The sequence below is a fragment of the Ctenopharyngodon idella genome, chromosome 7 (assembly GCF_019924925.1).
Source record: "Ctenopharyngodon idella isolate HZGC_01 chromosome 7, HZGC01, whole genome shotgun sequence".
Taxonomy (NCBI): domain Eukaryota; kingdom Metazoa; phylum Chordata; class Actinopteri; order Cypriniformes; family Xenocyprididae; genus Ctenopharyngodon; species Ctenopharyngodon idella.
Window position 1 is genome coordinate 26,360,641 of NC_067226.1, and position 12,539 is coordinate 26,373,179.

Here is a 12,539-nt window from a genome sequence, read left to right on the forward strand (position 1 = left end):
TGTTCTTTTGACTGAATACTGAGAGCCTTTGTCACACAGCTGATAACATCTGGACTCACTTCTACCAAACACTTCTGCATATATTCCTCCATCCCCAGTGGCATGCGTGACAAACCATCCGCATCAGTGTTGGTTTTCCCTGGACGATACTTAATCCTGAAATTAAAATCAGCCAGCTCTGCAACCCAGCGATGTGTAGTGGCATTTAGTTTAGCTGTCGTGAGCACATATGTTAAAGGGTTGTTGTTGGTGTAGACAACAAAAGAAGGAGTATAGTAGAGGTAATCTCTGAAGCGTTCACATATTGCCCACTTCATGGCCAAGAACTCAAGCTTTCCTGAATGCAGATGATAGCTCTTTTCTGCGGCAGTTAGAGTTCTGGATCCGTGAGCAATTACCCGGAGCTTGCCTTCCTGTCTTTGATATAACACTGATCCCAGCCCTTTTTGGGACGTGTCACAGTGGAGGATGAATGACTCTTCAAACTTTGGGTAACCCAAAACAGGAGGTAGTGTAAGAAGATCGATCAACTGGCAGAGCACCTCCTGGTGCTTTTGGCATCCAGACAATGGGGTGGGTTGAAGGGGAGCTGTCCCTGGCTGTTTCCTTTCTTAGCAGTTTTCTTTCCTCTTTTAGGAGCTGTCTGACATGCACCCTTTTCCAGGCTCAGAAGGTCGTAGAGAGGGGTAGCTATTCTGGAGAAATTTGGTATGTATGAGCAGTAGTATGTTATAAATCCCAACAACTTCTGAAGGTCCCCTGCCGTTGCTGGTTTCCGCTTTCGCAAGGCCTGAAGAGGTGCTAGGTCTGCAGGGTCCATTGTATGACCATCTTTGGAAACAAGCTTTCCCAGGTACCTTACACGATTCTTAAAGACTTCACATTTTCTTGCTGTCAGTTTAATTCCATGTTGTTGATAGCGCTGCAAGATTTTCCGCAAGTCTCTGAGGTGGTCTTCAAAGGTTTTGCTCTGAACTAGATTGTCATCCAAATATGGCTGGCATATTTCATCTTTCAGCCCTATTAGACATTCCTCCATGCAGCGTTGGAACTCTGCTGGTGCTGAAGACAGGCCAAATGGAATGCGGACCCATTCATAGAGCCCCCAGGGTGTAATAAAAGCTGTCAATGGTCGGCTATTTTCCTCCAAAAATCCTTGGTGGTAAGCTTTTCCTTGGTCTAAGATGGAAAACCAAGCACTTCCACTGAGACTGTCCAGCATGTCTTGAATGCGGGGAATTGGATGGCGGTCTGGGATAGATTTCTGGTTCAGTTCACGATAGTCACAACACAATCGCAGACTCCCATCTTCCTTCTGCACACATACAATGGGCGATGAATATGCAGACCTTGATTTTGTAATCCAGACACGGTTCAAGAGATCTTCTAGGTATTCTTCCTTATGAAGTGGTTTTAGTACCGACATGTATGTTCACCTCACTGGTGTTGTGTCTTTCAGCCTGATTTTCAACTCCAGCGATGGGATACACCCCACGTCTTCATCATTTCTGGAGAAAGCAGCACATTAATCCCTCAGCTCTTGAGGCAACAAATGACCCACAGGGACAGGTGGATCCCATCGGGCCACCCCATGTACTCTGAAACCACTTCTTTTGCCGTTTCAGCTTTCTCGACTCCTGGTGTTTCCTCACTGTGACTAATTACCTCTTCCAAATCCACAGGTCTTGTAGCAGCAGGGTAGACAGCTTTTACACTCTGTACATGGCCTAACACTGTGCGTGGTCGAAGTGTAATATCATGACATGTGTCATTACTTACTGGGATGAAGACTTTTGATTGTGTACCTGTACATCGGCCTGGAGCTCATTTACTTTAGTCACTTTTGTATATGTATTTTTCTTTTGTTTCTGTTGTCTCTCATTTTCAATACCTGCAGCCTCATTCAATCTCTCAATGAGCTCTTCATCTGTGATGGACTGATTTTCCAGATCAGCTTTCAACTGGAATTTTATGTGATTGCTTGTGAGTCCGGTACTGACAGAACGCAAGTACTTCTTTTGGATGAGCTCAGCACTGTACTGTTCCTCGGCCTCTCCATCTCTGGAAGTGATTAGTAGCCTTTCTTTCAGTTCTATGGCTCTGAACAAGAAGTTTTGGGGTGATTCACGGCTGTCTTGTATCACACATCACGTTTACCAGCTTGTGATACAAATCTGTGGGGCTATCATCTTTAAAATGGCCCTTAAGGATGGTTTTTAATTGAAGAAGGGTCAGATGACTTTTAATTTCCAGCATATCCCAGAGGCTAAGACCTGAACTGATGGCCATCACAACTGCATCCACAATTTCTGTCTCTGTATGGCCTTTCTGCACTCCACTTTCAATCTGATGCATTAAATTTGTGTAAGACAGCTGATCTTTCTGACCTTGCAGATCAGTATTTTCGTAAATAAAGTGGTAAATTATGTTGTTGTTTTTTCCGCATGAGTCAATGATTAATTTATGATTATATGAAAATTAATGTAAGGATGTACATGATTTCGGATATTACACAGTGAAGTAAGAGGAAAAGCGGACTGTTCAGCCCACCACCCGTCTCTGCTACGACATCACTTCCTCCCATGAGCTCTTTAGACTCTCATCTGGAGGACAAGGACCTAACATTTCGACCTAGTGCTACTCTATGCCCTGAAACTGTATTAAGTCCAAAACCAGGTATCACCATCTGCACATACATGAAGAAATTCACCATACAAAGTTTTAAAAGTTTTTTCTCTTTGTGTTTTGTCAGTGCTGTTGAGGTGTTCAGCTAGTCAAGATGTGTGGCAGTGGTGCAGTGATCCTTGTGTTCCTGATGGTAAAGATACACAGGAACAACAGAGGACTCTTACAAGGACTCTCAGCAGAGACACGACTATCTCCCCGGAGTGGAGCACCATAAGGAAGAAAACAGAGGACTCTGTGAGTTACAAAATGTTGAATGTTACGAATAACAGACTTACATTTATGTGTACTTATATCCTGTGCATTTTAATATCTCAGCTACATTAATTTCCTTATTAAACCATTTATCAATCATTAGCCATTGAAAAACCTACACTGGTCAACCACTATTACGTACTTTTTTAATGAATTTAATTGGTTGAAACATTAATAGATTAAATATTTGGATGTTAATGCATTACATCTAACACATACTGTGTTAGTGTTATGCTAAATGTTTCAGCACCATGGACAGAGCTGAAACACATTTCGTATGTTATTTAAATCACATTGTGTGTTTTTTTAAATTATTTTGTCGAGTCTTTAAAAGCATTACTGACAGACTAAAAGAGATCATACAGAAGCTGTTTCTTGTTATTTTAACCTTTAATTCATAGAGAGCCGGTACTCTCGGACTTCCTCCCACTCCCCAAGTCTATGTAAGTTTAACCACCTAATTGTGTTAAACCTGGCTATTGCTAAATCAGAGTGTGACAAAACACATAATAATACATAATTAATGACTAGTTTGTCATTAATGCACTTCTAGGCCCGGTATCTATTTGTATGAACCTAAGAATTTATCTTAAAGCAGTAGTTACATCTACATTTTATTACTTCATGTTGCATAGATGGGGGCCTGTTTTACCAAAATTCACTATGCAGAGACATGGGTTTTGCCCAAAACAAGAGGTGCAGATTTCTGTCTGTCCTACTACTTTATTGAAAACACAATCTAATTTAAATACAGATTGAAAAGATTTTTCAGTAATACAGAATCAGAATATTATTGTTCTGTTGGATTTGATTTCTCAATCATTTTCCCATAGATCAGTATTTAATTCTGGGGGCAGAGGAGGGTGTCTACATCCTTAACTTGAATGAGCTGCACGAAGACACCTTAGAAAAGGTACTGCTGCTGCATCTGTGTGTATGACAACATCATGATTTAGTGTTTGACACAATACCAATTTATAAAGTCATAAAGTACAACATGGATTATAGAGATACATCTTATTTTAATGGTTAATTTGTTTTCACCTCCCGAATTCTACTGCAGTTGCTTCCACAGAGATGTACTTGACTTTATTTCATGAACAATGTCTTAATGTCCATCTCATGTATAAGTTTTACATTTACATGGTTGAGGTTTCTGATGTTATGATATGATACCTGTAACAGTAACAATTTAAGAAATTACACGCTCAGAAATTACAAATGGTGTTTCTTAAATTTCTAAAAAAAAAAAAGATTGCAAATCTGTCAAACCTTTTTTTCAAAACTCTCAACTCATGTGCTTAAGTAGAAATCAAGAAAGTTACTTTTAAAAGTAATGTGTTACAATATTGCCTTGCTCCTTAAAAAGTAACTAATTGAGTTACTTAGTTACTTTTTATGAAAAGTAATGTTACGTTACTTTTGTATAGCTTTTTTTCACCTGGGCTCAGATTGCTTGTTTGTTTTTTAATAACAAAAAAGCAAATGTAAAGGCCCTTTCACACCATAAGTGAAACGAATAAGCCTCAGGCTGAAGGAAATGCAAATGCATACCTGTACAGTAGAGGGCACAGCTCAAAAAAGTTTAACGCTTTTACTTCATCAATAAAAAAGAAAAAAAGAAACACAAATGTGGTTTAACTAAAGTAATTTTTGCTTATTAATATGGTTGAATTGGATCGTCGAAGGTCAGCAGCAAAGACAATAGTTATTAAAGTGAGATTAAATACATAATATTAAAAGTAATGCGTTACTTTACTAGTTACTTGAAAAAAGTAATCTGATTACGTAACTCGTGTTACTTGTAACCCTTTACACCCAACACTGAAATCAACAGCATTAAACATGACGACAATATTTTTAATAGAAATGTTCGTTTTAAAAGTTTGTGGTTTGTAAAATAAAGTCTGTCGTTACATGAAATTGAGAAAAACTGTAAAAGATAATGTATACAGTACCTATGTGGTCTTTAAACTGCTATTCTATTCTAATTCAGTTCTATTCTATTCTTAGGTAAGTCCTCTCAACTCTGCTCTCATAGACTGACAGCTCTGTTTGAGCAGTGAGGACACTTACAGAGGAAACAGGGTCACTTGTCCCTCGGCACCAACCGGTTGGCCAAACGGATCATCCACAGGTCATATAAACCGAAGACTGACATCTTTAGCTTTATAATTCAGCTTATATGGTGTTCATTTGCAACTCAAAATAATCTTTTTACAGGAAGTTTGCTGTGTCAGTGAAGATCCCAGACGCTGTCGAAAGTGCAGTGTGGGTGAGAGCCATTTCTTGCCTCACTGGATCAATATTTATTCATTATATCCTGACCTCCTGTAATTGGCTAAGATGGAAAAAAACCTGAAATGATAATGAGGGCAGGTCATGGATTTCAAATGCACTTATGCTTTTCTTGATTTTTCTTCATTAGCTCGTAACCCATACACAGACAGCACGTTCTTATGCGCTGCTGTTCCCTCTGGACTTGTTCTGCTGTTGTGGTATGAACCGCTGCAGAAGTTCATGCACCTGAAGGTAATAATCTTAACCCTACAAAGCTGTATCATATTTGATACACTCATTTCTAAGGCCTCTAAATTATCAACATCATCAAAACTGTGCAAAACCAGTTGTACACAAACCTTCTGTCATCTGATGAAAAGCAAGTAAAAGCCCTTTTATTATAATTCTAAAATTGCACCTTCAGATCAACTTCTGATTTTTATTAAGTAAATGTAAGAATACTTTTTATATTGTTAGTAATAGTTCAAGATGAACACTGAACCGATTCAACTTTTTGTAATTTCTAACATGACTTTTAGAAAAATGATGGTAAAATGTGAGTATCAAATATGGTGCATCATGACAGTTTTGAGGAACTTTTCTTTTGTACATCTCAGTCATCATTGTATTGCATTGCATTAAATGTTTTGCCCCCTACAATTAAAACTAAGTGTTTAAATATCATCTTACTAAGACTATTTGGTGACTATATAGTGACCACTGATATTTCTATGCATTTTATATACATTGTCCTGCTATACTGTTATAAAGATGTCATTGATTTACATTACAAGCTATCAGAATTTAATCTTACTTTAATTCATATAAATATCAACATCTGCACCAAATTGCATAGTTTTTCTCAGTTTGGGCCTCTAAATTCAACCGAAGTGTTTTTTCCTCTTTCAGTGTGAACGGATTCTTAATATATGATAATATATGAGCCATAAAAGCCTGATAAATAAGACACTCAACAAAAAAGAAAACACTTATGCAAATCTTTTTTTCATATTGTTCAATAAGGTTCAATAAACTGTTCCATTTCGTATGTCAGGCTTTAATAGATTTACTAGCGTAGGCAATATAACATTAGCTTTCTTATGTTGAAGTTGAATTTACAGTTATGATATAGTATAAAGCAATTTCATTCACAAGTAAATTATTGATTTTCTACCAAATAAAATAAACATCTTGTAACATCTTGTTTATTTGTGTAACATTTGATGGTCATTCTCTCATTACATTCTCCTTTCTTCTTATTTTCCTCATTGAAGCACATTGCTGTGCCTCTGCCAGACCCATTGCCCATCTTTGAGCTGCTGGTGTTAATGACAGATGAGCTTCCTCAGCTCTGTGTGGGCGTCCAGGAAAGCCCCAGACAGCAAAATGAGCGCCAGCTAAAGTTTGACATTAGTCAAAATGTCTGAATGGCATGCCAAACCCTCAGCCAAGTAAGTGAGTGATTGCTGGTCTTACACGAATTCAGGGCTGAAGAATTTCACAGAAAGCACATTTTCAAAGTCTTGATTTTGTTTTTGGGGTCTATTAAAACAGGTTTTCAAGTTTGAATGTTAAGAAAAACATTATTTTTCACATATTTTACATTGTTGCAGCACCTCTCTTCCCAGTCCATCAGTATTGCTCTGTTTAGTTCCAGTCTCTATGAAACCCCTCCTTCCAAAAAGCACATTGCGCTCTGATTGGTTGGCTGGACCAGTGTGTTGTGATTGGTCAACCACTTTGAGGATGTTTCAGTAATGTCACACCCCTTACCATAACTCATTTTGGAGTGACTTTTTGCTTTGTAACTTTGCAGACCTTTTTCATGCTTAAACAGCAACATTACATACTAAAGAAAGTATATTTAAAAGAAATATAAAAAACAGGGATATTTTGTATGAGCCTACTATGTTGTGTTGCTGTTGTTGTTAACAAGTTGTTGAATGTGTTGTCTTTGTGTCTTTCCTTAGACAGTGAGACAATAAAAGCTGTACAAGTGACACAGTTGGACAGAGACACAGTTTTAATTGCGCTGGAAAGTATGTATGATTAAATAAACTATTAAAGTATACACTGATATTTGTATTGTAAATGAATCCTCGCTGTCATCTTCTAGAAACAGTGAAGATTGTCAATATGCAGGGTGTTCCCAGCAAGGAGTTAGTATCCGAACTGGATTTTGACTTCCCTATTGAGACTTTAGGTACAAACCTGACATATGAATATATAAATACAAAAATAAATAAGGCACTCACCCCCTACAGCTTCACACGTGGTTTACAAACATGAACAGTGGAACATTGAAGTTCAGGACATAAGGCTCTCGCAACACATGTAGCTAACAGCATTCTGTTAGAATGTAAACTTGATTTAACAGCATTTTCACTAGAGCTTAACACACAGGCTTATCACATGAGCAATCATGATCAAAGAGAGACACACAGAGAAATGATCAAAGCAAGCTTCAAATAGAATAGCAATCAGAGAAAGAACGAGAGCAAAGGTGAGAGCGCCCTCCAGCGAGATCCGGGGGAATTTATAGTCCAGGTCTCGTCTCTGGTCCACCCACCGGCAGTTTCTCATTAAGCCTTGAACCAATCCTGTTAGAGAGGAGACACAGGAACATATCCACAGCATACAACATGTCATAGACGTAACAATATATATATATATATATATATATTGTTACGTCTATGACATATTGTATGCTGTGGATACAATATATATATATATATATATATATATATATATATTGTATATATATACATATATATATTTGTTCACAATGAAATTATACAACCAATGGCATAAGTTTTACTGTGTTATTTTTCAACAGTTTGTTTAGAAGAAAGTGTTTTAGCTTTCTGAAAACATGGGCTTAAAGGACTGCACAACTGTGAGGTAAAGTGTTATGATGTGTATCAGTACATATTGTCACTATTTGTGAATTTTAATAGTTGATACATTTACTTTGAACTAAAGATGTAGGTCACAATCTAAAGTCATCCTCATGTGTCATCATAGATAACACAGGAAATCACAGACGAAAGCAGAGTGTTCAAAGTTTTAGGCACGCACAGGTATTGACTTTCTTTCACTTCATCTCATAGTTTTTCATTTTAACTTGAATAAACATCTGATTTCGTTCTTGTGGGTGACTTTGCTTACATATTTTTCCTCAAATCTTGGTTTACAGAGACATCGTTTTACAAAGCACCCCAACTGAAAACCCTTCAGCCACTAGCAATTTATACCTTTTGACTGGTCACGAGAGCAGCTACTGAGGAAAACCAGTGGACAGAACCTGTAAATAACATGCATCACAAAGAGATGTCAAAGTGCATGTTAATACAGAGACTTTAAGAACTGTGCTTCTGCCTAATGTGTGTTCAAACACACACCTTCAGTCGATCTCACTGGTACATATTGTGAGGATACAGAAAGGAACGCCCAATGTCCTGGTTCTTTTGTTTGTCCCTCTAAAGGTGTTTTTGTCATTTTTGTCCATGAACTCTGAAATTACTTGGATTAAACAACTGTATTTAAATTAAAAAGATCATGTGATAATTTTGTGACGAAAGGATTGTAATAACTACTAATAAACTGATACAGTGAAACCAGACTTTACCAGACGTCTTAATAATCTCATCCTGAGGTTGATGCATCTGAGTTTTGTTTGGTTTGTGCCATCTAATGCCCTTTTGACATTTTAATTCAAATGTTATAATTCTTGTTACTTTTACCATCTTACCTGCCGCAAGATGGCACTGTTTTCGACACTTGATGCTTTGAAACCTTTCCCAAAACATTTAAAAGCTTCAAAGATTTAAGAGGCTTCATTTCTCCATCCCTACTCAATAGTTTTAGGCCTTTTGCAAATGTTTCAATGGCCTTTTGCAAATGTTTTAATGTTCGAATTTAGCTGTTTTAGAGAGCGTTTACTCATTTTGAGACTGTTTTTAAACATTAACTATCTGTAACGTAATTTTTCATGTGTGTAAAAAAAAAGAGACGAAACTAAAGTAGCCAATCAGATTTATTTTCACCCATATATCCCACGCCCACCCATACACGCACATACCATACAAACATTTGACTTTACAACACACAGACGCACACCTTTATTTATTCTCATTCTCTCTTGCTCTCTTAATGTCATGAGTGTATGCAGATAGATTTAATAATCAATTTAAAAATTATGTAAAAAATAAAAACGTCATTAATTAGCGCCACTGAATTCAAGCACGAGTCCGGTGATGAATCATTGGAAGAAGTTATTCAACCGGAATCTCCATCCAGAAACGACTTGAGCAGACCATGAGATATTGCAACTGTAATTCCTCTACATAAGCATTAACAAGTGTACGTCCATCAACAAGCCGATGTGTATATTTCTAATTTATTGTGCACTTGCACAGCTTCTGTCACTAAAACAAATTCCTAGTATGTGTAAACATACCTGGCAATAAAGCTCTTTCTGATTCTGATTCTGGTAACTTGTATTATTAACTGTATCAAAAATGTGCATACATTAGCCTAGCTAGCATTAACGTAAATGACTGATGCAGGCGCGCCGTTGACACGGGGGACAGGGGAGTCAGGACCCCCGCAGTTTTGAAAAGACAGAAATGGACCCCCGCACTTTTGATAAGGGCTGCTTCAAGCAGTCACACTATATCATCTTTTAGCTTAGGATATTTTCTTTCAAATGAGACCATTTTCACGTTTCTGTGAGCTTTCGTTTGTAAATAATTAACTGTTTTGTCGCGGATGTGAACAGGAAATGCGCTCTCAAACGGAGAAACACGATCTCCAAACAATCGATCAAAGCGTGCTAACGTTTTAGGACAGGTCGATGGTATATACTTATATATATATATATATAAATCATGCCCGAACGTTAGCGTTTGTCAATCAAGCCAAACCGTCCATTCAGAAACCGAGAAATTTGACACTTTAAGGTAAGGAGGCTGATCTCTCAGGTTGACGCGCGAGCTGGCTTGACTGAAGTTTTCGTGAGGATATAGTTTATAGACTGTTTTGATTTCGGTAATTACATCTAGAAAGGTAAAAGCATTGATGGCATCTATAAAAGAGATATCTAAAAGCGAAACGAAAGTGATTTTTGCCTCGACCAGCGACAGTGGGGAGGACGCACGAGAGGAGACCTGCGCGTTTAGTTGGTTTGTGTATACTGTAATACTGCATTTACAATGAACGGAATAGAACGCAGTTTGGTCCCCCCCACTTTGAAAATGTCTACTGCGCCCATGGACTGATGTAACATTACAGTTTGTAAACGAAAACCTTACTCCATCCTTTATCGTTACTCAAAGTAGTAAGAACGACAGACAGTCTGCATTAATTGACAGTTTTGGGTAATAGTGGACCCACAGCTGATTAGCAGAACTAATGTGTGTTAGATGGTTAGCCGAAGACCTACACAATATAAAACACAAAACTATGTATATCTAGAAGTTTTTTTTTTGCGGGCAGCCACTGAAGACCATACTGGCATTTTGCAAATTTGTTACATTGCTACGAAAGTAAGACTGGAATTCCTGACGACTCGTTTAAGCACACTGCATGAAATGTAATATCTGAAAAAGAAATAATGCTCTGTATTGGTAATTTTATTAATCATTAGCTGGGTCCATCCTCAAGAGGGAGCTAAAGCTTAAAAAATAAAATAAAACCATGTTTTATGGCATAAAGACAAACATTATAATAATTAATAGGGGGGTCTGTGAAAATATTTTAATATCTTTTTTTTTTTTTTTTTTTTTTTTTTTTTACATTTATTTATAGATTATTTATATATATATATATATATATATATATATATATATATATATATATATATATTGTTATTTGCCCTATTGGTTGTTTTTTTTATTTGAGATTTTATTCATTTTACAGGAGAAATCTACAGGCTGATCAATTAGTTCCTTTTAAATAACATCAAGAAATGTACATAATTTGTGTGTCTGTATATATGCATTAGATTTTTTTATTGTATATTAGATTTTATATTATTAGAGAATATTTTATAATATTATGTAAATATTATTATATATAAACAACTCTCCAAATAGTTGAATAGCAGTAGGTGTACTGTATAAAAGCATATTGTTCAACACTAGTGTAGTCAAAGTTGGAGTAGGTTTGCTTGGATTTATTGTTGACCAGATGACCTAAATAAAAACTTTGATTGTGCCTGTAGATATATGGATTCTCATCTATAAGTGTGCTCTTTTGTATAATGACATAGTATTGTCAAGTTGTGAAAAAAAGATATAGCTTGTAGATTCAAGCTTAAATTTATAGTCTCATTTAGTCATCTGTTTTTAACAAAGGTTATAGTTTTGTCACGTTTAATGCGTGGTTGTCTCAAACACCCACTCATGCACACTTGCAGTGCAGAAGAGGTCTGAATATGCAATGGTCTTCTGCATTCTCACTTTTCTGATGAATTAACACTGTGGTCGTGAAACACTTCAGAGACAGTCATACCTCATGTTTTAAGAATTGCACTTGCACTTTCACTCTCATGTGCACACAGGATGTATGTCCGTCCTGCTGTGACCTGTTTCTCTGTGATTACTATATATGGTGCTGATGTGGTTGGTGGTCGTTTCTGATGGCCATCTTTAGAAAAACAAGAAAACCACAAACTGTTTTTACACAATTCAGCATTTCATCAATACAAAACAAACAAACAAAAAAAAAAAAAACTCAGATTTGTGTTCAACAACAGTTCACATATGTGCTATTTGAATGCATTGTGTGGAGTCTTTGATTTATCTCAAAGGTAGAGACATTTGAGATCAAAAATACATAACCTCGATAGGTGGATGGATGGACGGATGGACAGACAGACAGATATGGGATATTCTCTGTTAGTTTTAATTTTTGGAGTAAAAAAATTATACCCAAAAATTTTAGACTCACTTGATTTCAGTTCTGTTCTCTTGGAGAAAAGTTTGCCACCAGTAAATATTGCCTACACATGAAAACATGCCTAGTTAAATTAACTGTTTTTTTTTTAATGTCATTTGTTGGGACTTAAAAAGGCTCTTTGGAGTACTTTTGTAGGCATAATTGGGAACATTCTGTGAGATTTACCACTGACTTGCAATATGTAACATACTTTCACATTTGTCTGTGTATATTTCAATGTAAATTTAGAGTTTGGGCTGGCATGTCTAAGATATGATAGTGACACCTTTACAAGCTGATCTGTCTCCCTTTACATTTGACTGCAGCCATGAGCAGAGCAATTTAGCTCAACAAAACCATATTATTTTGCATACCATGAC

The 12,539-nt window shown here is 36.7% G+C and overlaps 1 pseudogene; it reads left to right on the forward strand.

Moving 5' to 3' along the window:
• The first annotated feature begins 4,051 nt into the window (after positions 1-4,051).
• LOC127515602 (mitogen-activated protein kinase kinase kinase kinase 2-like) lies at positions 4,052-7,846 on the forward strand (annotated as a pseudogene).
• Positions 7,847-12,539: the final 4,693 nt, after the last annotated feature.